Below are 18,713 nucleotides of genomic sequence, written 5' to 3'. Positions count from 1 at the left end.
CAAAACAACAAAAGGCGAGATACGACCAATCGCTTTCGAAGACTACAAACAATGGATGGAAATTGAATGGCCTAAACTTATCAATAGGTTTTTCGACGTTAAGTAGATCGACTCCCTCTTCTTTATTGTACACTTTCAAAAAAACAGTGCACCATGATATCCCCGTGTTTTTTAACACCAAATTAACATTAACATATGACAACAATATCCTCTTGTTTTTTTCATCACCGAATTAACATAAACACATGGCCATGGTTCTCCCGTGCTTTTATTCGTTGATTGCTATCGTGTGTATCATAGGTATATAGACACTCAACCAATAAATATGGAATGTTTGTTCAAGCAACGATCTTATAATGTCTTTAACATGACTCAGAAATTATAGCTACAAAAGTTTAGGCAAATGTTAAAGCCAAGTAAATCTTAGACACTATTACTTGATCATAAATCCATTCTAAAACTTTTTAGAACATATATCTCAATGTAAAGGATAATTAAATGATTATGAGTGTGGATGAGCTTTATTAGAAATGGCTAACAATAAAAGTCCAGGCTCTGACGGACTGACCGTTGATTTCTATAAAATATGTTGGTCCACCTTGAAAGAACACTACATTAAATCAATAAATTACTTTGTGAACTTACTGCCTTACAAAAACAAGGTGTTATAACTCGTATTCTTAAATCAGATAAATACATTGATTATATTTCAAATTGGCGACCAATAAATTTGTTAAATATAGATTAAAAAATCGCAACTAAAACAATTGCAAACCGTATCAAAAAGGTTTTGCCACTTATAATAAGTTTTGATCAAACAGGTTTCATGAAAACCAGATATATTGGTGAAAACGTTAGGTTAATTTTCGATGTTATCGAATATCTAGAGAATCATAATAAACATGGACTTCTATTTTTTGCAGACTTTTAGAAGGCATTCGATAGTTTGAACCATCTCTTTATCATAAAATGTCTAAATCACCTTAATTTCGGGCCACACATAATTCAGTGGATTAAGGAATTTTATATTGATATAATAGTGTCATTATTAATAATGGTCATCTTTCCAGGAATTTTAAAATAGAAAAAGGTGTTCTTCAAGGTTGTCCTCTGTCTTCGTCGCTCTTCATTATATGTTTAGAATTACTGTCAAACTACATAAATAGCAACAATAATATTAAAGGGATAAAGATACATGGGGCCGAAATAAAACAGACCTTCTTTGCAGATGATGCAACTTACTTTAATGATGGTTCCCCAAATTTATTTGAAATATTAGTTCAAACACTTAAAAATTTCAGAAAAATATCAGGACTAAACCTCAACGCATAAAAATCTACAGTTATGAGAATCGGATCACTAAAAATCTCAAACATCAAATACAGCACAGAAAACAAATTTATTTTGACATCTGATGGGGCAAAAACGTTATGTATACATTTTTATAATCAACATAAATAAATCATAGACAACAATTTAATGCCAAAAATAAAAGACTTTAAATGCTGTTTAAAACAATGGCAACATAGGAAACTTACTCTTATGGGGAAGGTCACAGTAATACAAAATTGCGCTACCAAAATTAATTTACCCCTTTTGTGTTCTCCCTAAACCAACTAAAAAAAGTAATAGAAGGATTAAAAACAGCAATATTTGAATTCATATGGGACAATAAGCAAGACAAAATTAAAAGGAAACGTTTAACACAAAATTATGAAAATGGTGGCATTAAACTTACGGATATTGATTGTTTTCTAAATGCCATTAAAGCGAGCTGGGTAAAACGATATCTGGATAAAAATAATAAAGGTAAATGGAAAACTCTATTGGAAAAAAACTAAACACATTAGGTAACTGTCTTATATTTGAAAGCAATCTAGATGATTATATAATACAAAATGTAAGTAAAAATCATGTGTTCTTAAAAGATGTACTTACATCCTGTCAAAGTATTAAGAACAAATATAATGTTGCCAAAAGTTTTCCCATATGTAAACATGTAATATGGAATAATAAATGTATAAAGGTAAATAACAATTCTTTCTTTTTGACAAACTGGTATAACAATGGTATAAAAACTATCGGTCAGTTGTACAACTATCGAAAAGATACTTATTATACATTTGATGAATTAAAGGGACTGTCCAATGGATTATGGTCTGAACAAAATATAAAATTATTGTTTTAGATATTAAAAACGATTATCGCCTTTGATTTAAGGATATAAAAACTCAAAGCAGACTAAAGGAAGTATAACACAAACCAACACATAAGCCCAAGCGGATGGGAATTCCATATTATATTTCAAAAACGCCGATCGACGTTTTTGACCTAAAAATAAATGTAGCTGAAAATCAGCTGACAAGTCACGTGGTACATGGTACTGTCATTTATTTTTGGCATAGAAATTACATTATTTCTAAAGAAAGAGATTTAGCTTGTTGAGCAAATAATTGATTTTCATTGAATATTTTTGATAAACCAATAAAATATACTTCATATTTAAATCAATATTTTTATTGGAAAATCACTTTTCACAAATACGAATATGCGGTCGAAAAGAATTCAAGATGGTTCGGACAAAAACAAGTGCTAGCGCTAAGACTAAAAAAAAACAAGAGATGCAAGGTACAGGCGTAATAAAAGGGAAAGGATAATAGACATTGGTATTCAGTGTGATCGATGGAGAAGAGTTAAAGAAGCTACTGGGATTGAAAAGGACGAGAAAATGATGGAAATATTGATCGATGCGTAAGTCTTCTTCATTTTCAGTTTGTGTTTCATAGTAGCAAGAGGCAATGATTTTTTTTAAATGGGAATATTTGAATGATATTTAGCATTGATGTTATACTACTTAAAACAAACATAATGATGTCTTTCTTTTTTTATTAGGATGAAAAATAGATTTTTTATGATTTTTTTAAAACACGTAAAAAAATAGGTGAATTTTTCTGCTGTTTTTTCTGCCAAAAATCTGGTTCATTGCCAGCAAACAACTGACATTTGCATTTAACCAGCTATTTTGGCCATTTATAAGTTATTTTTATCCATGTGAATGCCTTTTTAGATATAAAACACATTAAAACATATTAATAACACGTATTTTTTATTGGTTTTGCACTTTTTACTGCACAGTTTATGGCAAAATAAGGAGGCATACAAATATATATTTATGTGCGTGAATAGCCTTTGTCTTTACTGCTATCAACAACAACTCTGCAGCTTTTTTAAGGTTTTATTTTCAATGATAACTAATGGTGAACTAACACATAATTTGTTGACACAATTTATATTTGTTGTGCATACACAATATACAAATACTTGTGAAATGTCCAATTACCCGACATTACATAATGATGAATTAAAATGACACATGCCTCCCAATCACGATGACGAGTTGTTCAAATTAAAAAAAAAACATTGTTGATGTTGGTTTTTTTGTCAGTCAAAGGTAGCATATAGGCAAAAACTAATCCCAAAGATTGAAATTTTTCATAAGTGATGATTGATGAATCATTTTACTTCAACTGCACTCTCACATGTCAGACCGACAGTGTCACGAGCAGACATAGTGGTCACTACAAAACAATGAAATTCTTATGGGGGCTTTCAATAGTTTTGACAAGTTTTATATGTTGTTCACTCAATTAAAATAAATTGTCCATTAGGTAAAATAAGTCCTCAAATTATAAATACACCCCAAGAACAACAGCCAATACTTAAATAAGGTTAACATGCAGACAATAGTTCACTGCCACACATGTTTAACAAAAGTAAAATCATTTGCTTCATTAAATAGGTTCAAAAACCAAAATTCTTCTTATTTAAATAAGACCTAACACTAGTTATTTGAACTTCAATGTATCTGTAAGTATTTTTCCTAAGATAGGTGACTAACAAACCTATCCAATGGTTTAAAAAATCTTATATTCAGTTATCGCCTATGGCGATTTCTTCCTGATTTATTCTCTTTTCCCCCCGCTGCCTTCAGCTTCTTTGCCTCAATCTCCTCTATCGCATTCACAAACGGCAGCTTCTTGCGGTACTCTGTAACATGTAAATGAACATTTGAGCTGCACTCTGGGAAAACGGGGCTTAATGCATGAGCCTAAAGTGTCATCCCATATTAGCCTGTTTAGTCCACACAGGCTTATCAGAGACAACACTTTCTGCTTCAACTGGATTTTCTTTAAGAAGGGACTTTCTTAAACGGAAAATAGCTTAAAGGTTCATTGTTTTTACCATTCAAGGCTTTTTTAAGGCTGTTGGGGGAAGGGGCCTTAGCCTTCATATTATATAGGAAAAAGTGTGTGAAACCCAAAATTTGGGGACACAACTCACGCATTGTTAGTCATAGGGGAATGTAATTTCCAGGTGTAAGTTTCTTTTTTGGGTTAAGTGCATGAATATAATGAAAAAAATTGAGAGGATGTAGCCTTTTTATGAAAATTTCCGAGGGATTGTAGACTAGATTAGGCTACAGCTTTAGAATTAAAAAAAAAGACTGCTCTTCCTTATCTTGTGATATCAGTCTTCTTAAACTCAATTATGTGATATCTGTCTTTTTAAACTACATTTTGTGATATCTGACTTCTTAAAAGTATAACAGTATATATTTCAAATGCATAAACATTAGTGAATTACAATAATGATGATTAATTAATGTTGATAATAAATGTATTTCAAAATGACCGATACATTGCCATAAAATAAAATTACATGGGGTTTATGTTTCAAAATGTCATTCTGCTGAAATGTCATTTATATACTAAGAATAATATTTATTGGTTAAAATTGCATATTATTTTTTATCTAGTACCTGATGCGGAAGCTTCAACTTTTCAGCTTTTGCAGCCCGGTCCTGTGTAAATTGACCTGGCTGCGGTGATACACGCTCACTGTGAGACTCCGAACGCTCACTGTTAGACTCCGACCGTTCACTGTCAGACTCCGAACGCTCACTGTTAGACTCCGAGTCAAACTCTTCCCAATCCTGAGACTCTGACTTATTAGTATCAAACATATGTCTGCAAAAAGAATAATTGAAATCAAAGAAATAATATATCTACATAATATAACTAAAATACAGTGACTGTATCGAATTGTTGTTCACATCCGACGTTAAATAAAGATTCTTGTATCTTGTATCATTAATGCAATATCCGAAATACTTGCTGTCCGAATAGTGCAAGTCTGTATTTTGTATTATCGAAACGTCTATTTACAGATATACGAATGAAATCTACCATTACGATATAATGTCGGCATAAATATATCCTTCAATGATGTTTAGCACGTACAACACATTTTTTGGCAACTTTACAGAGCAAAAAAAGAACAATTGATATTTACGTCGTATGAATTTTCAACAACGGCGGCCATCTTGCCATTCATGAAATGGGTCAATAGTGGGTCCATACATTAGCAACAACCAGCAGAATTGCGGCATTTTGCAAAGCAATTAGTGGCATGAATGGAAAGGAGAATGATTAACCTTCAAAATAAAAGCAATTTTTCTACTGGGCAATGTATCTTACCTATTTTTCTCGATCTCGGAAATTTTCTTAGGCTTTCTTTTAATCTTCAACGCAACTGTGTGGAAACGAAAGTGCTTTGCCCGCGAACATAAATGTATTAACTTATATGATTAGTGGTTATTTTAACCATATCCAATCGAAAACCACCTTAAAAACGACGTAATTCCGACCCCCTATCGGCACTATTTTTATGAACGAGATTTCGCGCAGGAATTGTTCAGTAATAAATGAGCCGTACACAGTTGCCTCCCTTGTGCCAATCGCTATTCATAGCTACTTTTCTATAAATTCCCTTAATTATTTTGCTATATAATGAACACGATTTGACTTACACACACACAAACCCTTATAAGTATAAAAGATGTGTTTTAGAAATGTACAATGCTTTTAAATTTCAGAACTACTTCTGAACTAGAGAGCTTCAACAATCATCTTTTGATACGCTCCAAACCAAAGCGAAATGTTTTCAGGTAAATAAAAAGTTAAATGTTTAAAAAATACACTTGTTAAAGTGTTTCTTTTTTTATGAACACATGCTCATTCATTGAACAAAGGAATTTATGCTCTTTCTTTTTGAGAATTTACATTTTAATAGTGTAAAAATGATGTACCCTTTGTGACAAGTCTCGTAATAAACTGCCTGAATGACTAAAATATGAATATATTTTTAGCTCGGCTGTTTTCGGAGAAAACCCGAGGTATTGTCATAGCCAGCTCGTCGTTGTAGTGTCGTCAGCCAGCTACTCGTTGTCGTGTTGTCCGCCGGCGTCGTGCTAAAACTTTTACATTTTGCTCTACAATCAAAGTGATTCCACCTACAACTTTGAAACTTCAAATGTGGATTCACCTTGATGAGTTCTACACGCCACACCCATTTTTCGGTCACAAGGTCAAAGGTCAATGTCCCTGTGACCTCTAAAAAAAAATTATGACAAGCTTTCGAAGCCTAGCGTGGCACCCGTAACGCGGTGCTCTTGTTTCATCATGTGATAGTAAAATTATTTATGAACAGGATTTTTGTATTTTTGTTCACAGGATGTTTAAACAACTAGTAGTTAATCAAGAAATGAATTCTGATTATGAATATGTCAAGTCATTGGTGTTGAATTAGTTCATATCTAGTGTAACATCATCAAAGTCCTAAAGGCAGATTTTCACATGATGAGTTGCATGATATTTTCTGAGTTTCATTTCTAAAATTATTTTTTTCAGCTGTGCAGGTGTCAGTTAGCAGCAATAGATTATTCAAAACACTTGAATCGTCCTGTTTTGTTGGACAAAGAAGGAAATGAGAGGTATTTATATTATTGTTTTCGCCCTGTATGTTGGTTTGTGTGTTTGTTTGCGTCAAACTTTAACATTTGCCATAACTTTTGCAATATTGAAGATAGTAACTTCATATTTGGCATGCATGTGTATCTCATGGAGCTGCACATTTTGAGTGGTGAAAGGTCAAGATAATCCTTCAAGGTCAAGGTAAAAAAAAACAAATTCAAGAGAAGTAATAAGCTTTAAAGAGTTCATCTGAACCTACCAAATGATAAAAAAAAAATCAAAGTGGCGCAGTAGGGGAGATAGTGTTTCTGACAAACACATTTCCTGTTTTTATTAAATTTTGAATTGTAAGGATCAATTTACAGATTTATGATTACTTATTGAAAGTTTGTATTATTAATAATTAAATTGAATTTACAAACATGATGTATTTAAGCTCAAATTTGACACATTCATGTGATATGAATAATAAGTATACATTTTGCAAACAATGCTCCTGTCATAAAAGAACTACTGCAGCAAAGTATGCACTGCATCAGTAAATTTATATTATGGCATATATATTGTCTATAGATCTTTATTCTTTTGTTTTGTTTTAGCAATTGTCATTTCATTTTTTCAAACATCATGTCAGTTATAAAACAATCTTTCAGGAGAAAAAAGGTGTACTCAAAAGCTGCTTGTAATTGGAGCACAAGGCCTGTGAAAAAAACATACATAATCGGTTTGATCACTGAAGTTATAAATGAATTCACCATAGGCAAGAAAAGAATAAGTGGCAAATGTGAACAGCTGCCTGAAGACTCCAAAAGAATTAGGTCAACTATAGCCCCCGTCACCCCTCCACCTACATCAATACTTGGAGATCAGCATGTCTCTAGATTGAGAAAAGCGAAAAAATGAATTGTTGCCCAAGACGTGTTTGATATTCATTTGAAATTGACGCAGAAGTTATCTTTGTTAGATAACTATTAAGTTTCACATCTTTAGTGTAAATATAATTTTAGAAGTGTTTTGAAAATGTACAATCTTACATTATGTTATAAATAATGAATGCTCTTGGTTGTACAATGCAATTACATTTTTTAGGAAGTTTTAATATTGAATTTAGCATAAAATATTTTTTTTTTATGTTATATTTTGTGCGTTTTTTATCAATACATTTTTATGCTCCCCCAAAATTTATTTTGGGGGCAGCATATAGTTGCCGCTTCGTCTGTCCGTCCGTGTGTCCGTCTGTGCACAATTTTTGTCCAGGCTATTTCTCAGAAAGTAATGACCGGAATTCAATGAAACTTTATGGGAAGCTTTACTACCAAGAGGAGATGTGCATATTATCAGCCGGTTCTCTTCAGATGATTTTTCACAGAGTTATGGCCCTTTGAAATTTTCCATTGTACATATAGTGCAATTCTTGTCCGGGCTATTTCTCAGCAACTAATGACTGGAATTCTATGAAACTTTATGGGAAGCTTCACTACCAAGAGGAGATGTGCATATTATCAGCCGGTTCTCATCCGATGATTTTTCACAGAGTTATGGCCCTTTGAAATTTTCCATTGCACATATAGTGCAATGCTTGTCCGAGCTATTTCTCAGCAACTTATTACAGTAATTCAATGAAACTTGATGGGAAGCTTCACTACCAACAGGAGATGTGCATATTATCAGCCGGTTCTGGTTGGATGATTTTTCACAGAGTTATGGCCCTTTGAAATTTTCTATAAACTGTACATATAGTGCAATTCTTGTCCAGGCTATTTCTCCCCAACTACTGACCGGAATTCAATGAAGCTTTAATCCATCCATCGTATAATTTTGTCCACAGTTATGCCCCTTAAGACGTTTCCTTTTATCTGAATATATAGTACAATATTGTGACAAAAAAACACTTTTGGGGAGCATCACCAGTCTACACCGGTTTCTTGTTACACATGTAAAAAACACAATTTTTCTTACAAAATGTTTAGTTTTTTGTTTGATTATCGATATGTGTTTTTCATTGCCTTCTTTATTACCTGTATTTAATAAACCATTGTAGTCAATGTCTCTAAGCCTCTTATAATTGACCTCGAGAGTAGTTTCCTCTTTAATTATCGATACTATGAATGTGATAGTGTATCCAGATATGCCTCAGTGTTCTATTTACACATCAACATTTAATACTTTGTAATGGCCATACTCATTTGAAATGCAAATCACCTAAATAATTAAATGCCAGCATCATACACTCGAACCAACTTCAATGAGTTCTCAACTCCTGTCACATTTCTATGTGCATGTATTGAGTTCGATCCATTTTCTGACACCAGATGAATATAATACATAATTTGTAAAAAAAAATCAAACTTCAATGCATGGATCAAGTTCATATCACACTGAATAAAATACCTCAATTGTATATTAATTTAATAGATAGGAAAAAATCGGCTGAGCTAAAATGTAGACGGTCTGCACAGGTTACTACATAAAGAAAGCACACAATATACAAAACATGGTTGAACAATAATAAGATACTATTTTTTTTAATTTCAACAGCAACTTGTTGCTTTTTTATTGATTTCGAAATGTTTAATCATGCATTAGCATATGTCATGTTTAAAATGTATTTTAAGAAACCTAATCTAACAAATATCAAGTGTGAAACAAAATGACTCCAAATAAAAATAAACAAGGGCTGTTTGTAAAACATGCATGCCCCCCATATGGGCTGTCAGTTGTAGTGGCAGCCATTGTGTGAATACGTTTTTTGTCACTGTGACATTGACCTTTGACCTAGTCACCTGAAAATCAATAGGGGTCATCTGCGAGTCGTGATCAATGAACTTATGAAGTTTCATGATCCTAGGCGTAAGCTTTCTTGAGTTATCATCCGGAAACTATTTTACTGTGTTGAGTCACCTTGACCTTTGACCTAGTGACCTGAAAATCAATAGGGGTCATCTGCGAGTCATGATCAATGTACCTATGAAGTTTCATGATCCTAGGCTTAAGCGTTCTTGAGTTATCATCCGGAAACCATTTTTCTGTGCGAGTCACCGTAACCTTGACCTTTAACCTAGTGACCTAAAAATCAATAGGGGTCATCTGCCAGTCATGATCAATGTACCTATGAAGTTTCATGATCCTAGGCGTAAGTGTTCTTGAGTTATAATCCGGAAACCATTCGGTGGACGGACGGACCGACTGACCGACATGAGCGAACAACATACCTCCTCTTCTTCGAAGGGGGGCATAATAAAACAATCAAAATGCAAACTTAAAATTGAATAAAAGCAAAAGATATAAAAAATAAAAATAAAAACAGGTAATACACTATTGACTGTTTTTTTATGAACGGTCTTTTCAAGCAAACGTTACCATTTTTGAACTCATCCAAAATATCCTTGAGACCAATCTTTATTTTACGGCTGTAGAGTGTTAACAAGGCAAATGTAGACGCCGCACGACGGACAAAAGGCGATCACAAAAGCTCACCATGAGCACATTGTGTTCAGGTGAGCTAAAAAGTGTAAAAATCAAACTATTAAGTTCAAACAAGAAAATAAAATAAGTATACAAGAAATGAATTTTGATTTTCAATTAGTTTATTTACATAGTATTCTTAAGAAATATGTCATTGCTTCTTTTATTTCTTTCATCTTACAATCCAGAGTACTCGTGGCATTTCATTCAAATGACACCAAAGTAAGCATACAAATGTAAAAACTGCTGTGCAAGTTTTAATAATAAACTAGCACATTTCACACAAATTGATTTTTCAAAACAAAATGCATAGAACTGAAAAATCCAAATGATTAAGCATAACTCAAATGATTTGCATAAATATAAATGTTTCAAAAAAGGAGCCAGAACAAAAAATAATCAAAACTAAGAAAAGTTCTATGTCTGATAAATGAAAAAGAATAGCAACAAGGGCTGTTTGTAAAACATGCATGCCCCCCATATGGGCTGTCAGTTGTAGTGGCAGCTATTGTGTGAATACGTTTTTTGTCACTGTGACCTTGACCTTTGACATAGTGACCTGAAAATTAATAGGGGTCATCTGTCAGTCATGATCAATGTACCTATGAAGTTTCCTGATCCTAGGCCTAATTATTCTTGAGTTATCATCAGGAAACCATTTTACTATTTCGAGTCACTGTGACCTTGACCTAGTGACCTGAAAATCAAAAGGGGTCATCTGCCAGTCATTATCAATGTAGCTATGAAGTTTCATGATCAAAAGGCGTAAGCATTCTTGAGTTATCAGCTGGAAACCATTTTATTGTTTTGAGTCACTGTGACCTTGACCTTGTGACCGGAAAATCTAAAGGGGTCCTCTGCCAGTCGTGATCAATGTACCTATGAAGTTTCAAGATCCTAGGCGTATGCATTCTTGAGTTATCATCCGGAAACCGCTTTACTGTTTCGAGTCACTGACCTTTGACCTAGTGACCTGAAAATCAATAGGGGTTATTTGCCAGTCATGATCAATGTACCTATGAAGTTTCATGATCCTAGGCCTAAGCGTTCTTAAGTTATCATCCCGAAACCATCTGTTGGACGGACCGACATGTGCAAAACTATATACCCCCTCTTCTTCGAAGGGGGGCATAAATATGCACAATTATTAGAACACTGGGCCTTCACCTGGTACGAAGCCTGTATACTGGCCTTAAGGACTAGGAAACTTCTCCCTTATTAATTTAACACAACATGCTGGGACAGTTATTCTCATGCATTAAGATGGTAAATTGTCTGTATGCAGCATGTCTGAAAGATTTATTGACATCTTCTAGTGTCTCTGCATAAAAGGAAAACACATCTTGTTGATACTGCTGCTGACTGTAGAGGGTCATCCTATCCAGCACCGAAAGAGTCATCTCCTACAAAGAAATTGTAACAGATTTTACAATAAACTTCTTGCAAATGTAACTCCAATCAGCAGTCAGTGAGACAGCACACTAGATTATATGAGCCTTGTTCTGAGAAAACTGGACATAATGCATGTGCGTAAAGTGTCGTCCCAGATTAGCCTGTGCAGTCCACACAGGCTCATCAGGGGCAACACCTTCCGCTTTTATGACATTTTTCGTTAAAATGTCTCTTCTTAGCAAAAATCCAATTTAGGTGGAAAGTGTCGTACCTGATTAGCCTGTACAGACTGCACAGGCTAAGCTTGGACGACACTTTACGCACATGCATTATGCCCAATTTTCTAAGGACGCGACTCATATAAAGGGGTGGAAAGGTGTTGATAGTATCAATGCAATGGATCAATGGAGTACAAAATATTGAAATGGTATGCAAACTTAACAATTTTTAAGCAAAAAAAGAGTAATCCTTTCTTTACTCATGTAAAAACATAAATTGCATTGAATAAAATAGCAAGATGACAAACAACTACACAATGTCTTAGAACTTAGCATCTTTGTTGGCATTAGCTGAAATTCATTTTAATAAGCCAATAATGATTCAGTAAATGATTTTCCCACATGACAAAATTGCCTTTATAGCAGGATTAATTTTTAAGATGGGATATTTAATAGGTTTGCATGGTAGAACATTATTGACCCATTTCTTAGTCCTTGTTATAACACAATATGACGCTGCAAAACTTAAGATATTCAGTTACAGAAACTCATAATACATGAATCTTACTCACAGGTCTGTGACTTGAGCATAATTCTGGGACCATCCCACAGCAAACTCGATCTTCCACTCTCTCGTATTGTGGGCATCTGTGACAAGAGCACCACTTAGTTATTGTTGCTAATGTATCAACTTTCTGGATCTTTCTGGCAGGACGTTTTCCTTAACTCTTCTGTAGACTTGAATCCAGAGTGTAACAAATAAAACATCATGCATTTGATAAAAAACCAAGTAATGCAGAAAATCTAATAAATAATAGCAAAAAGAGTAACCCTAAAATGACAAAATCATGATGTCAATGTCATGACCTAATCACATGAGTTATAGTGCATTTCTTGATTTACTACATGTTATTTGCAACCACAGCCTACATCCACAGATTTCGGACCTAAATATTGTGAAAAAAAAAGCAAAAAGTCCTACTATTCTTAGCCAAGTTGACTGTTCAACTCTCAGGCCTTTACAATAATAGTTCTAACTTGTAAATCATAATGGGTTATAGTCAAACCTGCATTTATCAACACAGAGCGGACAAGGGTGATATTATTATTTCTTCTTAGTTCGTCTTGTCACAAATAGATATACATAATTCACTATACCCCTCCGGTTGACCAGGTGGGAGAATTTATCGAATAACTGGCACATAATTAAAATGTGTACACACAAGAGCATTAAAATAAACTTACTGAATCTGTGTCCTGAGAATACAACAACATTCTCTTAGATGGCTGTCTCACGCATTTACTTCTTCTCATCTCTCCCTCTGTTTTGGCCTAAATAAAAAAACATAAATAATACACTGACTTATTTGTGCTCTAGGATCTGGGCACGAATTTACTGTGGAAGAATCCACTGGCTTCTATTAGCAAAATTTAAAAGTTAATGTAAAACGTACATTGCAAAATAAACAACACAAAATTCAAAAGTCAAAACGAGAAAATCATAAAATCAAAATACGTTAAATTGATTCTCATTTTCATGCATTGGAGTCGTCTACTATCGTCTAATTTGTAAACCAGCGACATTTAGCGTCGAATTGCAAGGTAAAGACCAACAATCCGCTAACATTCAACGGCAGATAAACTCATCTTGTTGAATTAAATAAAATAAGATCGGAATCTTAATATATTATATTTGATTAAATCAAAAAAACATATTTTCTTACTGGTACGCTCATTGTAGATTTCGAAGCCTCCGCCATTTTGTTTGTTTGTGTGTGAATCACGTGACACGAAGCGCGAAATACAAATAGAAAGGGATTTCCCAAGGTAGACGCAAAAGTCGTAATACAATTTGGCTGTTGCTCTTTAGTTTTGTAGTTTTTAGCAAAAGGTTGAGTTGGATATGGTTCAAATTAACGAATGTTATTAATTAATATCAAAATAATAGCCTGCTAAATTCAGGAAAATAATCCATTGGACAGTCCCTTTAAACTATTTATACGAAATTGACTCTCATGAGTTTTTAAACTTCTACCCACTTATTTTTGCTATACCAAAAGAATATAAATCAATATTGTATACGAAAGGAATTAATGCATTAACTATATCAGAGAAAACTTGTGTTGATATAATAGAAAACTCAAAACAGGTAAACATAACTTTCTACAATATACAGTAACACTCACAAAGTAATATCGACAACAGTATAGAAAGGAAATGGAATTCATGCCTTAATTTAAATGAAAACCTCAACTGGAGAACAATACATACACTTCCATTTAAGTCAACAATAGATACTTACTTACGTAACTTTCAATTCAGATTCTTATCAAGAATCATTCCAACAAATAAGTTTCTTATGAAATGTAAACTAACAAATAGCAGCCTGTGTGATTTTTGTCAAGAAAGCGTTGAATCAATTGATCATTTGTTTTGGGAATGTTCATATAGCCAAATTCTTTGGACAGAACTGCAAACGTTCCTTAAACGAGTGAAAATTGACTTTGAAATAAATTGTATATATGCTTTCCTTGGAAATACAGAAATAAAATTACACAGTGAAGTTCTCAATTTTATTATCATAATAATGAAAGTATTATTATTCAATATGAATAAAATTAAAATTAAAGGTTACTACAACAAACAAAAATTAAAGTAGTAGTAGTAGTAGTAGTAGTAGTAGTAGTAGTAGTAGTAATAGTAGTAGTAGCAGTAGTAGTAGTAGTAGAAGTAGTAGTAGTAGTAGTAGTAGTAGTAGTAGTAGTAGTAGTAGTAGTAGTAGTAGTAGTAGTAGTAGTAGTAGTAGTAGTAGTAGTAGTAGTAGTAGTAGTAGTAGTAGTAGTAGTAGTAGTAGTAGTAGTTGTTGTTGTTGTTGTTGTTGTTGCTGTAGATGGAGGATGATGAGGAGATGGAGGAGCAGCAGATGAAGAAGAAGTTACGGTAGATTTGCTTTTACCTCTACTACATCTACTCCTGCTAGTAATACAGATAATATAAATTATTCATGTTTCTGCTATTGTAACTTATCAAATAAAACATAAGATAATCTTCAATAAAAGAAACAATGCTGAACTTATTTTGAACAGAAATTTCGGACTTCTATATAGGGTCGAATGGAGATCCATCTGAATGTTCTTTTAAGGACACAATGTGATGTAGTGGCAAGGTAAACATCTAATATTGGTCTTCTCTTAAGATTTGTCTAGACGAGTTGTATGTCCTTCTATTTAGCAATCCAACGAATCAATCAAGATTTAGCACACATTTCGTTCTAAAAACGTATTCTGCTTTGCTGGTGTATTTCTGTTAATTGACAATGAATTTGTTCGAATATTTTTGGCATTTGTCTTAGCAACACACTGCTGTAACTAAAACGTGGGCCTTTTAAGATCGAAAAATGATGACGCATTTTCGGCTACGTTAAAAAAGACATTGTCATCCAAATATGGTTGTTATTGAGCGCATAGGAATATAACACACACAGATTAAGGCTCTACTCAAGCAATCTATTTTTACGTGAGACTACACGATTTTTATATGTGTTTAATTGTAATATATTGATACAAATATGTTACAATAACATAAATAGGCAAGAAAATTATACATTAAAGAAGACTTTCCTAAAATGCAGCAAAGACAAATTAGCGCCCCGAGCCGATTTCGACGAAGATAGCTCGTACATATTTTCCTACAATAACCAAAGCATTCGTCTTTTTATTAAGATCGGAGTTAGTGTTCGTGTGTCGTATGAATAGATATCGTTGCAGGAAATTTAAATGATCGGTAAAACTAAATTTAGATTCACGTCGTTCAGGCATGATGCACATGCTGGCAAATTCGACTGTACAGACATTTTCGCTTTCAGAATTTAATATCTCGCTTATTTCGCATTTTTCGACACATGTTCTTCTTAACTTTCATTTTAGTTTGTATTGAAATAGATGTATAATAAGTTTTTTTACACATTTTACATGAATTCATACATATTTTACAAAATCGTGGAGTCACACTTTACAAGTATATATAATGCCAAGAAATGCGTAGTCGCGTAGAGCAGGGTAAAACACGGGGCCTCATGAGCTTAAGATTGACATTACATACATAGAAACAACCCATCGTCTTCATAAATAGGGAAAAAAGTATCATGTTTATGCTACTGAATAAGATATCATAGCGACCGCCTTACATTTCAAATTAGGTGCGTAAAGGTAAAGACAATAATGAGGCGGTTCCATTCTCATTGTGCGCTAAACAAATAAAAATGCTTTTATATACAAAACCAATTCGTCAATGTGCACACATGCGAGTGCTATAGAAATGAAGTGTAATTCATCTATGAGGGTACTGTTTCTTTTTATTGATTCACATAAAAACTATGCCTACGATCCATAAACAAATAGTATAAATCAGGCTATGTGGTTATTGTACTCAACAAGACGTGCATGGATCTGTGGTAAGAGATCATTAAACTTATTCCTAGAATTATTGCAGACAAATGTAACGACTTTTTACGACGTGACTGTCAAGAGAGAAGATCATAAAATGAAAACTCAAGTTATAAACCCGTTTATGAGTTAGGTGGACAAGGCTCTGTTGGTGATTGCAATATTTGCACTTTATATGAACTATATATATATATTCCACTGCTACTGCTGCTGCTGCTGCAACAACAACAACTACTACTACTACTACTACTATTACTACTACTTCTACTACTTATTATTATATTTTCTTCTACTACCACTAGTTATACAGGTATAATAGTAAGTCTTTTTACCGCTACTATAACTGCTACAATAATACATTAGACAATCTTCAATCGAAGAAACAATGCTGAACTTCTTTTGAACAGACATTTCGGACTTCCTTTTAGAATCAAATGAATGTCCTTCTCTATGTGCTATTTAGGACGCAATGTGATGAAGTGGTTAAGGTGAACATCTTGTATTTGTCTTCTCATCAGATCTGACAGCACTTGCTAGCTGCAAATAAATGTCAATAAAGTAACCCGTTATTTGTCTAGACGAAATGTATGTCCTTGCTATTAAAATGCCAATGAATCAACCACGATATACAGTAGTCGGAAATGAATAAAATTTCGTAAAATATCAACAGACGAAAGAGTGTGTTTTTAAATTCACAATTTGTCCAGTTTCATCCCAATTTTATTTCCATTACAAGACAATACAGAAATTTTAAGATAACATCCAAACTAACCAAACTACATGAGAGGTCTGATGTATGATATATGATATATAATCATGTAATAAATTCGCTCCATTCTTATTGAAGCTTATTAAATGTGTGTAAAACAGTCACTGCATCAGTCACCAACATCGTCAGCCAGGATCCATCCATCAACAAGTGTTTCGACCCTTTAATCCTGGTACACTCTCCGGGTGGTGGGTCCGCAGTGGTGATCAGTCCACTACGTGTTGGTGACTGGCTTCCAGCTCCTCTCATCTCTTCGAGACCATAGCCAACTGGATGCCCTTTCAGCTGATTGTTCTAGTCTGCCCACAGCAGTCCTTCTCTCATGGCCGTTGAGTCCCAACAATATAACTGTAAATGCGTAAGTTATTGTTAAAAAATGCGAACTCTACCATCCAAGAGTTCACAAAGACGAAATTGTTGTGCACGCAAGTATACGATATTTTGTTTGACAAAGTTGAAACCGAACCAGAAATGGGAAACTTGATTCCAACAAGTCAGCTGCGGTCGTAATAGTGTCGACAAAAAAAGCTGATATCCTTTTTAAGTTGTATTTATGAAAAGCAGGTCGTTTTGTTTCATCACATTGGTGTGAATGCACTTAAGTGAAAAGACGCCACATTTCAATATTATTCGACATTGAAAATGAATTTCTATTTTAAGTTATTAACAAAAATGGTTCTGCTCTCCAAATTAATTACACAATTGATTGATGTTTCTCACGGGAATATTTTTTTCGCAAGAAGTAAACGTCTATATTCTACTTGTTTTGATAGACACTATTTAATGTCAAATTTTCGAATTCAATCGTCAATGATCGGTAACAACCATGTAATTTCGAAGATGGATGCAGAAATATAAAACTGCTATGCCCTTGTAATTGCGAAAATAAAGGCTAATACATGTATATTGAAACACTCCAAAACATGGACAGACACAAAAAACAAAATTCAAAATACGTTTTATTGTATTGATGGTTATTATGAAATTTGTTTCCAGTGCTATTATGCTTCAGAATCAATTATTCGTCTATATTGATTTACATATTCTTTGCGTCATGTAATATCATGATTTTGAACTGCATTGAGGTCGGCACATTGTTCGTTCGGAAATCGTTTGATGTAACACGGTGTTACTAGTACATGTTGCGGGGCTTGTTCGAAAGTGTTTCATTTGTTTTGGCTTTATATATTATATATATATATATATATATATGGTTTGTACTCGATAAACTCTTAAATGTTACATTTAATTATTTTCATTACATTGTATATATACGACCAAAAATAAGTGTAGATGTTGTGATATTCCAGATTATATTTATTAAGTTTAAAATTAAAACAAACAGACAATTATTGTTTTGTATTAATGATCGAATACGTATTTTACTCGGGACAAAATTATTTGTACACCACTGGCAAATGCACTTCTACACTTCAAACTATTTTCTGTACACCTACGCATGACGAAAATGCAGATAATCGTTAAAACTAACGGATATTATCTATATACTTCGAGAAAAACCTTGTGCAAATACCTAGTTTTACATTTTAAAGATCGAAATGAATTTTGGACCGGTGGCTATATTTGGCTCAATACACTTAATTTCCATTGG

The 18,713-nt window shown here is 33.5% G+C and overlaps 2 long non-coding RNA genes across 2 annotated transcripts; one reads left to right on the top strand and one right to left on the bottom strand.

Moving 5' to 3' along the window:
* The first annotated feature begins 2,327 nt into the window (after positions 1-2,327).
* On the top strand, positions 2,328-8,861 carry LOC127869289 (uncharacterized). The gene is made up of 4 exons (XR_008044505.1): positions 2,328-2,751; positions 5,936-6,007; positions 6,750-6,832; positions 7,466-8,861. It is a non-coding gene; the product is annotated as an uncharacterized LOC127869289 (long non-coding RNA).
* A 1,565-nt stretch (positions 8,862-10,426) lies between these two features.
* Positions 10,427-12,630, bottom strand: LOC127869288 (uncharacterized). The gene is made up of 2 exons (XR_008044504.1): positions 12,460-12,630; positions 10,427-11,680 (listed from the first exon to the last, which is right to left on the bottom strand). It is a non-coding gene; the product is annotated as an uncharacterized LOC127869288 (long non-coding RNA).
* Between the last annotated feature and the right edge of the window lie 6,083 nt (positions 12,631-18,713).

The sequence above is a fragment of the Dreissena polymorpha genome, chromosome 2 (genome assembly GCF_020536995.1).
Source record: "Dreissena polymorpha isolate Duluth1 chromosome 2, UMN_Dpol_1.0, whole genome shotgun sequence".
NCBI lineage: Eukaryota > Metazoa > Mollusca > Bivalvia > Myida > Dreissenidae > Dreissena > Dreissena polymorpha.
Note: the sequence above shows the minus strand (reverse complement) of the source record. Positions and strands in the feature narration are given on the sequence as shown.